This window comes from Pelodiscus sinensis, chromosome 8 (assembly GCF_049634645.1).
Source record: "Pelodiscus sinensis isolate JC-2024 chromosome 8, ASM4963464v1, whole genome shotgun sequence".
NCBI lineage: Eukaryota > Metazoa > Chordata > Testudines > Trionychidae > Pelodiscus > Pelodiscus sinensis.
Genome location: NC_134718.1, coordinates 18,919,631 through 18,934,251, shown reverse-complemented (window position 1 = coordinate 18,934,251; position 14,621 = coordinate 18,919,631).

Genomic DNA, 14,621 nt, shown 5'->3' with positions numbered 1-14,621 from the left:
ACTATGCAGAAATTCACTACAAGTCCTCTCTCTTTCAGGCAGTTCTCAGAAGAAGCAAAGAAAACCAAAAGCAACTCTGCCCCTCAATTTTTAATTCCTTCACAGGCTATAGTCATCTCCTTCTAGAAGTTATATCTGACAAACTTGGCTATACCACTTGAAATCCCATCTGAATGCTCACCTTGCATTTAGAGATCCATTGAAATCTTCCAGCTCTGGTTTGCCACATATTCATATCAGCTGAACTGGAATACTGGGAGTGATTCACTAATGAGCAGGGACAGCATTAGACATCATGGTCATCAGGATAGACTAGAGTACAGGCTAAAGCCAAGTATAGCAGTAGGCAGGAAATCTGGGCGTTCTCTTACACACAGCGCTGCCACTGTGTCTCAGATGTGATCAGCAGCATACGATGTTTCTCTAATGCTAGCCTTTCTCCTGAACCGAAACCCAGTAGAAGAGGAGGTTTCTTCTCTGAGCCACCCACCTGGTAGAAAGCTTGATCACCTGCAGCTCAGTACAATGAAACAACTGCCAGAGTGTAAAATTGAATTGCTCTTTGCACCATGTGAAATTATTGTCCATCTCCAGTCTAGTCAAAAATATGAGTATTTACACACATTAGACAAAAATCAGTTAGACTAACAGAAGGGAGGAAGTCAAATGGTTTCAGGTCTCATGCTGTTGGAACAGTTTGATAATTTTTTAATTGATGCTTTTACTGAGTTTTTAGCTAGTCTTCTTCCAGGCATGTAAGTCAGAGTTATTAAGTGCTCCTCAGTTACAGGCTGATTCATGTTCAGAGGGTTTTCTTTTTCACTCTGCTGTAGTCTCTCATCTTGAATTGATACTGAAATAGGGAGATGAGAGCACACAATCTCTACAGCCGTGTCTGAGTGATAAGCCTTCATGTTTACCTTTATGAATGTCAGTCTCTCTGCACGAGCAGTGTTCAGACTTCATCATCAGTTCAGATGCACTGAAATTGAGTTTTGAATAAATGCGAAGAAGAGTAAGTCTGCACTATATGTGAGAACAGTTGGACTCAAAGAAAGCACTGTTTGCCAATGGCAAGGCTAGCATTTCCTACCTGTTGGAGTCTAATCCCTCCACACAAAACCCAAAAGCTGCATGATGGCAGCTGATATTATTACAAGATTGTGTGTGCGTGGAAGTTATGTTGTAGCTCCATGATCTTCAGACTTACGTGATCACTGGAAGACTACTGTCCAAATGGTAAAACATCTGACAGTTTTCAAACAAAAAGCTACTGCCTACTAATAGTGATGAGTCCACAACACTCTATAGTGTTTCCAGAGCCCTTTTCATTTAGCTCTACTCAAAAATAAGGGTCTTTCTCAGCACTTTGATCAGATTATCAGATTTGTGGACAACTCCAAAATAGCCGTGATGTTTGTATTTTGGTAGACAAACACAAACTACAAAGTATCCTGGATAGTTTAGAGCCATGGAAGCTGCATGGCTTTCTTTAGGAGATTTGGCATTAACAAATGCAAAGGTCTATAAATCAGTGGTAAAATAGCATAAATATAAATGAGAGGGATGTAAGTAAGCAAATGATTTTAATTTCTTAAAGGCAACTTATAAAAGGGGGAAATAGGTTTGTGACCCTTCTGCTTCCATAATGTAGGGAAAAAATCCTAAAAAGATGCTTTTTAAACAAAATCTGATTTTTTTATCATTAAAATATTTGGAACATGAGGTCTGCTCTTTCCTGATTTGGCTGTCGATTTTCTTTGCAGAACTCAGATATATAGAGTAGAATACTCATCAGCCCTGAAGTGAAATAGAGGTGTCGAATCTACTATATGTTAGAGAAGGCTACATCTAGACTGAACTCTAAAACTGAAATAAGATACGCAATTTGCGTATCTTATTTCAATTTTATTTTGAAGTAGGCTATTTTGAAATGTGGTGCGTCTACACAGTGCCAAATTTCTAAATAAAGCACTATTTTGAGACATCCCTTATTCCTCGTGAAACAGAGGGATGCCAAAATAGAGTGTCCATTGTTTCAAAAATTATTTGGAAATAATGGACACGTTCCTTGGACACGTGGTAGCTATTTTGGGATACTTCTGGTATCCTGAAATAGCCTTGCAGTCTAGACTTACCCTCAGTCTCAGAGGAGTAGCTGTGTTTGTCTGTAACTTTAAAAAACAATTAGTAGTCCCGTGGCATCTTAGCCCTGGTCTACACTAGGGAGTTATTCTGAAATGACCCTCCTTGGGTTGAATTTATAAGAAGAGTGTCCACACCACCAAGCCCATCATTTCAAAATAAAGGGCTGATTATTTCAAAATCTGTACTCCTGCTTTTCTCAGGGACTAACACTAATTCTGAAATAGTTATTTTGAAATAGTGTTAGTGTGGACGCTCTGATGCTGCTAATTTAAAATAATTGGCCTCTGGAGGCCTCTCACAGCTGTAGCTCTGACCGCTCTGGCCACACCTGGCATCTCCACTGCTCCCCTTCTTCTGTGGAGCTTAAAACTCCCAGCAGCAGAAGGGCTTGTCCCACATGGTGAGCTGTGAAAGCCACATCTGATACAACAGCAAGCGAGGGAGCCATGAGTGACCCCAATGTTCCCTCAGAGCCTCCCACGTCTGCCAGCACTCTTGCTGCTCCCTCAGCTGCCACTGGCCAGAGATTCAGGAGAGCTCTAGCCACGACTGGTGTGGAGATCCTGGACCTCACTGAGGCCTGGAGGGAGGAGACCAAATTCCAGGATCTCCACACCAGAGAGAGAAATGCTGAAGTCTATGGCTGGATTGCCGTCAGCCAGGCTGACAAAGGCCACACAACCAGCTGGGTGAAAATAAAGGAGCTCCAGCAGACCTACCATAAGGCCAGGGAGCAATCGGACACTCCAGGGTGGCACCACACAGCTGCTGCTATTATGACCAGCTGGATGCCATCCTGGGAGGGGAGCCAGTCACCTCCCCCACTACTGTGGTGGAGTCTGGCCAGGACATGCCTGGCAGCAGCCTCCAAAAAAGCAGGGTGGAGGATGATGACAACGAGGAAGAGGAGGCCAGCCAGGCAACCATGTCCACCAGCCAGAAAACTGCTTCTCACCCAAATGCAAGCAAAATTTGAAAGAAAATAAATGAAGAGGAAATCTACACACAGAGAAAACTGCAACATCAGGAGCTAAAATGAAATGTTTACAAAAGGAATATCAATGGTAGTTTATATATATACTAGCCAATTAGCCAGTTATAAGACGGGATTTTCAGGTCTCTCCTTCATGTCGGTCTTCTCTCCTGAGCCTCCGGCCTCTCCCTCTCTCTCTCTCAGCTCTCCTCTGCCTCCTGCCTCTCTCTTTCTCTTCTCCTCCCCCTCCTGCCTCTCACTCGGGGGACGCGGGGGACTTCTGTGCCGTTCAGCCAGGCCGCTGCATGGGGAGCGCAGACCCCAAATGGCCGCTTGCCGCCGCTTGCTCCCCTGCCGTGGCCCAGCTGAGTGGTGCAGAACTCACTGAGTGCCGCAGTGGGAGTTAAGAGCACCACACAGAGGTGAGTCTGTAATGCTACTATAGATATAGATATAGACATTGGACTACTCTCTCTCTCTCTCTCTCTCTCTCTCTCTCTCTCTCTCTCTCTCTCTATATATATATATATATATATATATATATACACACACACACACACACTTCCATATCCTTAGAGATGAGATCAGAATAAAACAAGAAGAACTAGCCTGAAATGAAATGAAAAGGAAGGAAGGAAAGTAATTGAAAGAGTAGCGTGGGTGGGTGAGATCATTACACTGAAAGCAGAGGTGAAAGTAAGCAGGGGCACCCCAATGAGCAGATCTGATAAGAGCTGGATGAACTGCAGCTAAAGCCAGCTGGGAGCTATTTATGGAGCTGGCAGGGACCCAGGTTGCTCAAATGGCCTACCAAAACCCGGACCCCGTGAGGCACTGGAGTACCCCCAGGTTAAAATGGCCATATTAGACCAAGCTGGGGTCAGCCCTGAGTTGTACCACCAACGGCTGCAAAAGGAATAGTATCCACTGGGAGCCACGCCCAGAGCAGAGGCCAGCAAATTTGGGATCACTGCTAGCAGTGGCTAAAACTGGGTCAACGGACAGCAGCACAGGTAGCCGAACTGGTAGCCCTGGAGCAGTTTGTGCAGCTCCTGCCTTAGAGTGGGAAAAAATGGGTTCCACAAAAATGGGTAATACTCTCACCAAGGCCATCTCCTTCAGGGACGACTACATGACCGCTAAAGAGCCTGCAAAGCCAACCAGAAACCAGGGAGCCTGGGAATACAGAGAAAGCAGCAAATCAGGGGGCTCAGGGAGGTAAATGGGGATGCACTACCCTCCCAAGAAGGAGTGTAATGCCAAGCCAGAATGGGAAGTGACTCTCTAGGAAGGAGTATTGAAGAAAGGGATCTAGGGGTCATAGTGAACCACAAGCTAATATGAGTCAACAGTGTGACACTGTTGTAAAAAAGCAAACATGATTCAGGGATGCATTAACAGGAGTGTTGTGACCAAGACACGAGAAGTCATTTTTCCACTCTACTCTGCACTGATTAGGCCTCAACTGGAGTATTATGTCCATTCTGGGCACCATATTTAAAGAAAGACGTGGAGAAATTGGAGACGGTCTAGAGAAGAGCAACAAGAATGATTAAAGATCTAGAGAACATGACCTATGAGGGAAGACTGAAAGAACTGAGCTTGTTTAGTTTGGAAAGGAGAAGATTGAGAGGGGACATGATAGCGGTTTTCAAGTGTCTAAAAGGGTGTCACAAGGAGGAGGGAGACAAATTGTTCTCCTTGGCCTCTAAGGCTAGGACAAGAAGCAATGGGCTTAAACTGCAGCAAGGGAGTTGGACATTAGGAAAAAATTCCTAACTATCAGGGTGGATAAACACAGGAATAAATTGCCTGGGGAGATTGTGGAATCTCCATCTCTGGAGATATTTAAGAGCAGGCTAAACAGACATCTATCAGAGATAGTCTAGACCAGGGCAACTCAACACGTGGCCCATTTGTATGCAGCCCGCAGGTGGGACCTAAAACAAAAAAGTAGTCAATATAATGGTTTTCTGTTTATATGCGTTTTAGTAGTTAAATTCCTAGACTGTCATTGCTCATTAGAAGCGCTGTCATTTGGGTGGAAATCAGGTAAATATTGCATTTTATTAATATCAGCAAAGCTGACTTAAACGGGGCCTATGTGTTGTATAGTCTTGCTTTCATTTTTGTATTCATGACCATCAGTGTGAAAGAAGCTTTTTGCATATATATTTGCATGTATATGCAATCACACTTAAGTTGCGGCCCTCGGCATGTGCTGCGAGTATCACCGTGGCCCCTGGGACTTCCAAAGTTGAAGTCTAGTCAGTGTTTGGTCCTGCCGTGAGGGCAGGTGACTGGACTTGATGACCTCGAGGTCCCTTCTAGTTCTAGTGTTCTATGATTGTATAAACTCAGGCAACGCAGCCAAAGGAGTCCGCTAGGCTACCGAGGCAATCCAAGGCAACCTGGCTAAGGGACCCCATGGGGAACACCTATATCCAAGGAGAGGGAGACCCTCCAATGGGTTGCAAAGCTCCTCCCAGGAGATGCCACCGATGTAGCTGAACAAGGAACTGCTGTTACCAGTGTGGCCAAGAGGGACATTTCCGTAGGGAATGTCCTCTCATGGACTGCACTTTTGGGCAGGTGTTGGTGGCAGGATCACGAACTAGAAAAAGAGACCGTGCTGCGACAGTGATCTCCTATCAGGGTGAATGTCACTGACATGACATATGTGTATTTTTAAGTGGAGTTCCTGCACGGGAGCATGCGAAATAGTCACTGAAAGAAGACTTTGGCGAAGCCCTCGGGTACCCTCATGGGAAGTAGTAAAGGATTAGTGGAGGGCCACAAACAGGAGAGACAATCTGTTGATTTTTGGAGATTATTATTCTCATTTCTGGACCACGTGGTCCTGGTAGATTATGAATATCTCTTCTTCCTATCTCCTGATGTACTTATGCAAACTAATAGAGCCTCCCACCCCTTTTACAGATGAAGAACTGAAGCACATGAGAGCTTGAGTGACTTGCAAGGTTATAGGGCAAGTTTGTAGGAATTGGAATCTGGTTTCTTGAATCCCAGTCCAGTGCCTTATATATTAAAACAGTGGTACATGTATGCCTGGGGATAAGGAGAGGTATTTTAGGGCATACATCATCTCATCTAAACATTTGCCCAGTTTTATAACAGGCTACATCGACAGTACTAGCTAAGTCACTACAAACTAAAATTTCATACATTTATTCTTACTGTTTCATATACCGTACACCAAAATTTAAGTACATTATTTATATTCCAGTTGATTTAGTGTATAATTATATGATAAAAATGAGAAAGTCGGTATTACACAGTAATAGGGTGCTGAGACACTTTTGCATGTTTAGGTATGGTTTTGTAAGCAAGTAGTTTTTAAGGGAAGTGAAAATTGAGGGACACGAAACAAATATGCATTTTAAAAGAGGTACAACAGTTTGGAAAGGTTGAGAGCTGCTGGCATTAAACATTCCTCCTACCATCTGTGAGGGTCCACTGTCCCCACATAATCTATCAGTGACTTGGAACAAGAAACAAACTCCAAACAAATCTGCTGACAATTCAAATATGGGGAGTCAATGTAGTAACATTAGCAATAGCCACAATAGGTGCTCAAAAGTGAATTACTTCCAATGTAAGACAATAAGGATAGATTTCAGCAGTTTAAACTAGAGCACATTTGTGGGACAGATGTACAGGGTTAAGTTGGCTTTTGAAGAAGCACCCAGCAATAATGCATACAAACTCTTTTCATTGTTGTTCCATGTATTTTCCCCTGACAACTGGGAATTAATACTGTTCAAGATGTGGCAACTAGTTAGAGGACTACTGTCACAATAATTTTAAAATCAGTGATGCAGGATATTTGCTAATTGACACAGTGGCTGCCAGGCTAAAGGAGCCCTCTAGAACTCTTTTCATTACACCACTCAAAATGAGGAAGTGGTGGGGGAAGGTAAAGTATCTCCATAGTAGAATGCGTTCTGCCCAAGAATGCATGTGAAAGTATTGCAAGGGTTCTCTCCTGTTGGGAGGAATTCAATGGAGGCTCTGCAGAATGCTTTGCTCTTTTCTCAAAACCAAAATTAAACTCACCATTTGGTTTCCTTGTAATCAAAGTGGCAGTGGGTGGCATTCTGCAATTAGTTCACTCCTACTTTTTTACTGCACTATGTGACGATACTCTAACAGAAAGATTTACATAAGCCTTACACCTACAGCAAGATTCACAGAGTAACACATTGTTAGAGAAAGTGAATAAGAAAGTGTTATTTACCCTTTCACATAACATGGACCAGAGGTAACCCAATTAAATTAGCAGGCAGCAGGTTTAAAACGAACATAGGAAATACTTGTTCACATAACACATGATCAAGGTGTACAATTTGATGCTAGGTGATGTTGTGAAGGCCAAAAGTATAGCTGAGTTTTGAAAAGAATTAGAAAAATTTGTGGAGAATAGGTCTATCCTATTGGATATTTGGCTATTAGCCAAAATGACTGGAGACAAGGATAGAAGCTGGGACTGGACAATAGGACATAGATCACTTGCTAAGTGCCTGATTCTAGTCATTCCTTCTGACATCTGGCACTGGCCACTGTTGGAAGATAGGATTCTAGGCCAGACTGACCCAGTACGACCATGCTTAGGTTCTTAAATTCTACATCTGTTACCCTAGGCTACAAAAATCAAAATCACTCTCACATGTAGCATACAACAAAAAGCTAAGAAAAACTATAATATATACCATTTTAAAATGCTACTTTACTTGTCTACCAATTAGCAATTTAACTATCAAATTAACAAAAACCTTACTGAATATCAGATACTAAAAGAAAACTTTGAATTAGACTCACATTAAAACAATTTTGCTTCTCTAGTGGGAAGAGAGAATTTGCTATAGCGTAGACAGGTGAACATAGTTCACCCACTTTTCACTTAGGGAACATGGGATTTAGGTTAGTTTATTTAAAAAATTACCACACCATATGGTGTACATCTTGTTTATATTCTTAAGGTAGTTAGCATGAAAACAGTATAATTATGTAACCTTTCATCTGCTCCTTCTGCTAATTTTCCCACCTGAAGTCACAATCATTGTGACACAACAACCTCTAAAGAAACTATTTGTGATGTCACATGCTGATTAGGACTTCAAATAAGGAATTAACAGCAGAAACAGATAAACTCTTAAAAACTAAGATCCTGTTTTTATCAAGGGTTATTTATCTGGTAATAAAAAATAAGCTGGGAGAAGAGAATATATGATATTTCAGCAGAATGGCCTCTATAGAGAATGCTTTTCAAAGTTTTCTAGGGGGCATCCATGGCTTCTTAAGGACATTCATGGTTGCATGATAAAATAGGTCTTCTTGCAGATGTGAAATTCTTGTGACAAGGTGTTTATTGCTAGCAGTAATATGCCCAGCAATTTAATTAGTTTCTTTTATGTCCGGGGCTTAAGTGGTCTTTTGCTAGAGAAATTTTTTAAAAGTTTCTCTTAACTCTGCTGGGTAGTATACTCACACTCAGCCCCTCCTTTGCAAATAAATGGGCACAAAAGCTTCAGATCTATAACATATGCCAACACATTCATGAAATCAAGTCACTTCAATTTGGTACTGCAGTTTTCTCTGTGACAATTCAGGGATCCGTCTGTTTCAGATAGTAAATTGCATTTTGTTTTGTGAATGAGCATAACCTTCACCCTGGATTGGAAGATCTATTCTGTAGCAGAGGTTTTATACCTAGTGCACAGTCCACATCAGAGCAATCAAGGCCCTCAACATTAAATGAGTCTTCTTTACTGGCTCCATGGATTTTCTAGTAGCTGGGCAGTTGACTTTGAAGGTTTCTGTACTCAGAAGCCTTGGAAACTTGGCTTCCATTCCCACACAGGCTATAGCAGTGTTTTTCAACTTTTTTTTTTATAAAGTACCCCTTTTTTTAAAAAAAATGTATAAGTACCCCCAGTATCTACAGTTTTCAGACACACACAAAAAATTTCTACCATTGCAACACATTTGTTTAAACAACTTAATTGTAGCCGGGTGGGCGATATAATTTTTGGGTGTAAAATGTACAAAAATAATAAAATGCTGTAAAACTTAAAACAAAAATTCAGTTTTCTCCAAATTTCAGTTGTGTTGACGTTACCCCTCCCCCAGACTTCTCTCGAGTACCCCTAAGAGTACTCGTACCACTGGTTGAGAAACACCAGGCTATAGCACCTGAGCAAACAGGAAACTGAGCTGTTTTTAAATGGAATATGTGTCTAGGAAAGGAAGGGCCATTGCAATGCCAGATGTAAGATGGCTGGGCCAAGAAGGCTTGCTTCGCCTTAGGACACAGGCCAATCCTAGAACTCTCAGGCTAGTTAAGACATTGAGAGGGATTCAATTTAGGAACACATTGGTGTCCATAGATCCATTATTCTCTCGGGCTTTTTAAGAGTCAAGTGTTTCTGGATAATCTCCTTTGCTAAATCAATGTTTTTACACTTTACTGCCATGTGGTCCTAGAAGGAGATAAGTAGAAAACCAGCTCCTAAAGTTAGGTGTGGGATGTTTGGTGTAAGACTTGAGAGAATGATGGAACTGTTTTTGATGTTATGGTGGTCAGAGTGTGGGGTCCCACCACCCAAGAAAGTTATCAGACATTGGGTCTGTACCTATGAGTGCTCCTGAGAAATCTAGACATAGAATCAGTGATCAGTCACTACTCCAATATGAGTAGAGCTAGGGCTGATAAGTATCTTGCATTTAGCAGCTGGATTCCATCACAAAAGACTTTTTCGGTCCAGGAAGATGGCCTAAGCCAGGTTGTGACATTCCCATCTGTAAAATGGAGCATCATAATACTTTCCTGCTCCCCCAGAAGTGCAGTGGGGATTAATATTTGAGTGTGAGGCTGGAGCAGGTGCTGGGGCGGGGCTTCCACAGGTCAGAACTCACCAGTCAGTCAGGGCTGGCACTCAGTCCCTTGTGCAGGGGCTAGGCGTAAGTGGGAGGAGAGCCTACAGAGGTATCTGCACCACTATCCACAAAAATGGTCTGCAGCAGATATCCACAGAGATACAGGGCTCTACATAAATGTATGACAATCGGGTCATAAATGAGGTCTCAGATTTGATGAGTCAAAAACTCAGGAGCAATCGATTACTTGTTATAGCAAACATTTCACAATTTAGAACGCTCTAAACAGCATCCTTCTCAAACATAACTGCAACCCTCCCATAACACAAAGAGCAGCAGGTCCATACTCTGGGTTTTCCGTTGCTATAACAGCTGCAATAGCTGGCTCTGATCATATTTTATCAGTTCTAGAAGCTATAAAGCGAATCAGTAACTGATTCAGATATGCCAAGTTACAAAAAAAATGCAATCTTTTATAAATTAAATGAAAATATAAATCACAGTCAAAATTCCTGTGTAAAAGTTTGTTGATTGCATTTATGATTTTTTTATTATTTATGGTCCATCCTGAAAATTGAAAAACTAAAATGCTAGGCTCAATGCGCTAAGGGGAGGAATGCAGGAAGAAAAGTAACTTACAGAAAAGTAAAAAATAAGCAGTGTGAATGTCAACTTTGTACACCCTGGTGCAATCAGGTGCAAATCCTGCTATATCAAACAGGAATTTCACTAGCTTTCTCCCAAGCTGAATATTGGCTAAATAGAATATGGATAGGCTACTCATTTCACACTCTCACTGAATGCCAAATCAATACATGCTGCACCGCTTTGCTCTTTTAAGAGGACTATAGAAATGATCAATACCTTTAAGCACACATTTTCACTACATCTTTTGGTCAAGAAATGCAAACCTGAGCTACTCTAGCCCCAAACAAAATTTAACAGAAACATTCCTCAACAAATTGGAATTTGTAAAATGTCAACCAACGTACACCTGGGGCACAATTATTGAAGTGAATGGAAGTGGGGTGCATGCAACCAACATAATGATCAGGCTCTCCAGTCTGTAACAAACATTTCTGTTCATTCTACCACCTGTAATGCCATAGGCCAAGTCAGTAATATTCTGGGGGGAGGGAGAGAAGGATCTCTTAAAACTCTTATGACAATCTGCTGAGTTGTGAAGCATGAGGTTGAGTTCTCCTTATGTCTGAGTGTGATATTCACTTTACTCCCATAAAACGCTGTAATCAGGCATTATTTGTGTGGATGGAGGGTGGGTGGGAAGTGAAATAAACCTCCTGTCCAGTAGCTTCTGCTCCAGTTGTGTGGAGAATGCAGGAGCTACTGCATCCACATAATTATATCCTGGAACTCTTTCCCTGTGTATCTCCATCATTTCCCTTTGGACTACCTGTGCAGGACTGGTACAGAGAACACCCCCACTGTCTTTAGGACACCCCTGCACTGCTTCCCCCTCACTTGCAAGTGCAGCTTAAGGACTAGAGGGCCTTATGCTAACCCTTCACACCTGGATGGATTTCAGCCAGTGTGCTCTGGATTCAGTAAGCTGAAACTACTTGACATTGGTGTTCTGGAAATCTAGCCACTGATCATTGCTATAGGTCAGTCAAGACTTTATTCACGCTGCCCCCTACCTGCATAGGGCAAAGGAGTGATGAAGTGGCAGAGAATGGGAGCCTCTATGAATGTTTTTAAATCAACTTGTCGGTGGTTCAGAAAAGTAGGGAATTGGAATGGGCACAAACAGTTTACTTTTTAAAAGGAAAGTAAACTTCTGAGGATGGATTTTCAGAGGCAATGATGCATTTTCTTTAATGCACTTCTTTCTCTGCTATGCACTGCATCCGTTCCAGAAGCCTGCAGCTATCGGGATTATAAAACTACACTATTGCAAGCACAAAGATAATGGTATAGACTTTGCCCTAGGCAAAGGATGATAAATGGCCCCAGCGAAGCACATCTTTGTTTCAGACTATTACACACAAATACACACACACTCAAACTACTATAGAGATTAAAATTCTGAAAGAAACACATCTTGGCAAAAGGAAGCTTCATGAACAACCTCACTTCAGGCAGCCTATGTATCTCTGATGATTTCAGTGTTTCCTTTTGATTTGATTTTATGAAAAAGAAAAAAGGGAGATTGTTATTACCTTTCTTAGGGCACATCTCCACTGCAGGGCAAAAGTTGAATTAAGATATATTACTTCAGCTGTGTCAATTGTGTAGCTGAAGTCAAAATAGCTTAATTCGGCTTTTGGTGCTGTCTACACAGCAGGAAGTTGAAGGAAGAGCACTCTTCCTTCAACTTTCCTTACTCGTGAAATGAGGGTTACAGGAGTTGGAGTAAGAAGTCCTCCAGCTCGACATTATTTTGAAATACTGGCTTGCTGTGTGCACTGTTATTTTGAAATCATGTCAGTCATAACAAAATAGTGCTGCTATGTAGACATACCTGTCAAGGCTAATTCCCCACTCTGTCATGATGAATGCAGAAGTGGGGGCCTGCAAAGTACCCCAAAACTTTATCTTTCCAGACTTTAGTATAAAACTTCCCCCCAAAATCTTAAAAACCTAGATTTTGGGGATAAAAATCCGCTGCCACCACCCAAGTAATGGTAAGAAAACTGGGAAAGAGATCACTTAGGAAATCTCAGCCCTAAAATACCATAGAACCATAGAGCTGGAAGAAGGTCATCAAGTCCAGTCCCCTGTTCTAGGCAGGACCAATCCCAGGACACAAAAATTAACCAATACCAGGTTAATAAAAAAGAAAGAACTTTTATTATCACCACAATACTCCTGTTACAAGCATAATGACTAGATGGAAAAGTCACCAATTAATATACGCATGGGCCAAAAACTTAGTTACAAAGCAGAGGAAACCCCATTTTTAAATGCACAGACATCAGCTATTTCAGATCCCAAATCACTAACAAAATGTGTGCATTTGTAGAGGTGAAAATAAGAAATAGGTTTTAAAAGCTAAGCCTAAGATTTTCTAAAGTTACTCTCTTTTATCAAAAAGGCAGGAGTCACCTTACACCATGCCCCAGTTTTGATGCTAGTGACATGTGTGACGCCCAATACTGTTATTATAAGCTGCATTCATAAAACAAGAGCAGCAGATTGACCAGAGGAGTTACCTGTTAAAGAAAGATAATTATCTGTGCATTAAATAAAAATCCCAGTGCATTAGTGTACAGGTGATTTTTAAGTTGGCAGAAGCCATTATTAAAATAAATGATTTTAAATAACCATTGTCATTACCTTTTATATCCCTCCCTCTTTAAATACAGGCCTCTAAATAGCCAGATACACTGTTTGCTGCATCTAGTTATTTAAGAGAAATGGGAGATTCCAGTTTTGAACCTTTCCTCACTTTCAAAGTCCCGGTGGAGGTGTGATTTGACACAGCTTTCCCCAGCAGGTTCAGAAGTACAGGGCATCACTCGACATTTTCATATAGAGACAGTATTGACTAGTGAATAGAACAGTGGGCTGATGAAACCTGGATTACATTCACAACTCCGCTGCTGGTCTACTGAATGATCTTGGACAAATCCCTTTTCCTCCTTGCCTCAATTTGGCAAAACAAAGCCCTTTGAGATCTAAATGAAAGGTTCTTCATAAGAGCTAGATATTGTTATTACATTCAAATCTCTTTTTCATATTGCATGACATTTCAAACACTTATTTCAATGGCCTGTTCTTTTTACTAGTCTGAGATATGGAGTACAGGCTTCCATAGCATGTAAATATTGCTGTGCTTTCAAGGGAAAACAGCATTATTGCTCCAACTTTCTAATAACTATGTGGCCTAGCACCATAAGGTCCTAATTGTGATTAGGGCTCATAAACACTATGGAAATACAAGCAATGAACAAATAATATTAGAAGTCGGATTCTAGTTACAAGTGTGATATAATCTAATAAATCTTGTATCCTATCTCAGGGGACTATATCCATAACATTGTAGGGGAACAGACTTCAATAACAGGCTTTCTGCATTTCACATTTCTATGATCAGAAAAGAGATACTGCATTGTTAAAAAAACCTGGAGTTCCACTGTACTTTTTTTTTACCTTTTTAAAAAGGTTATTTATTTTAAACATTTTCCTTGCTTAGATTTAAAGAAGAAAAACTGGTTATGTTTCTCTTTAATTCTTGCCAGGGGCTTTATATTTTGTGTTTCATGCCTCAGTACAGGGGCTATCATCTAATTTCACAAAAACTATGCAATTGCTTTGATTTGGCTGAGCATTAGCACTTCCAAAAATAGTTGGCGTGATAATGTTTATAGCAAATGAATAGGAATAGAGAAAAGGGGTTTGATATACATGTCCCTGTGCTTCTTCCTATCCTTGATCTTGCATGTGTTTCAGTGACATGTGGCAACTCAGACCAAAAAATCCTTAATTTACATCCTTCTTAACACAGCAGCTGGATTTTTCCATCCTCTGCAATGAGTAAGCTAGAACTGTGGGGGGGGGGGGGAGGTGGGGGAGTACTGGCTATTAGGTCTATGTGGCGAATGTCTCACCTCACCATCGTAGGTGGCTCTGCCATGTTGGC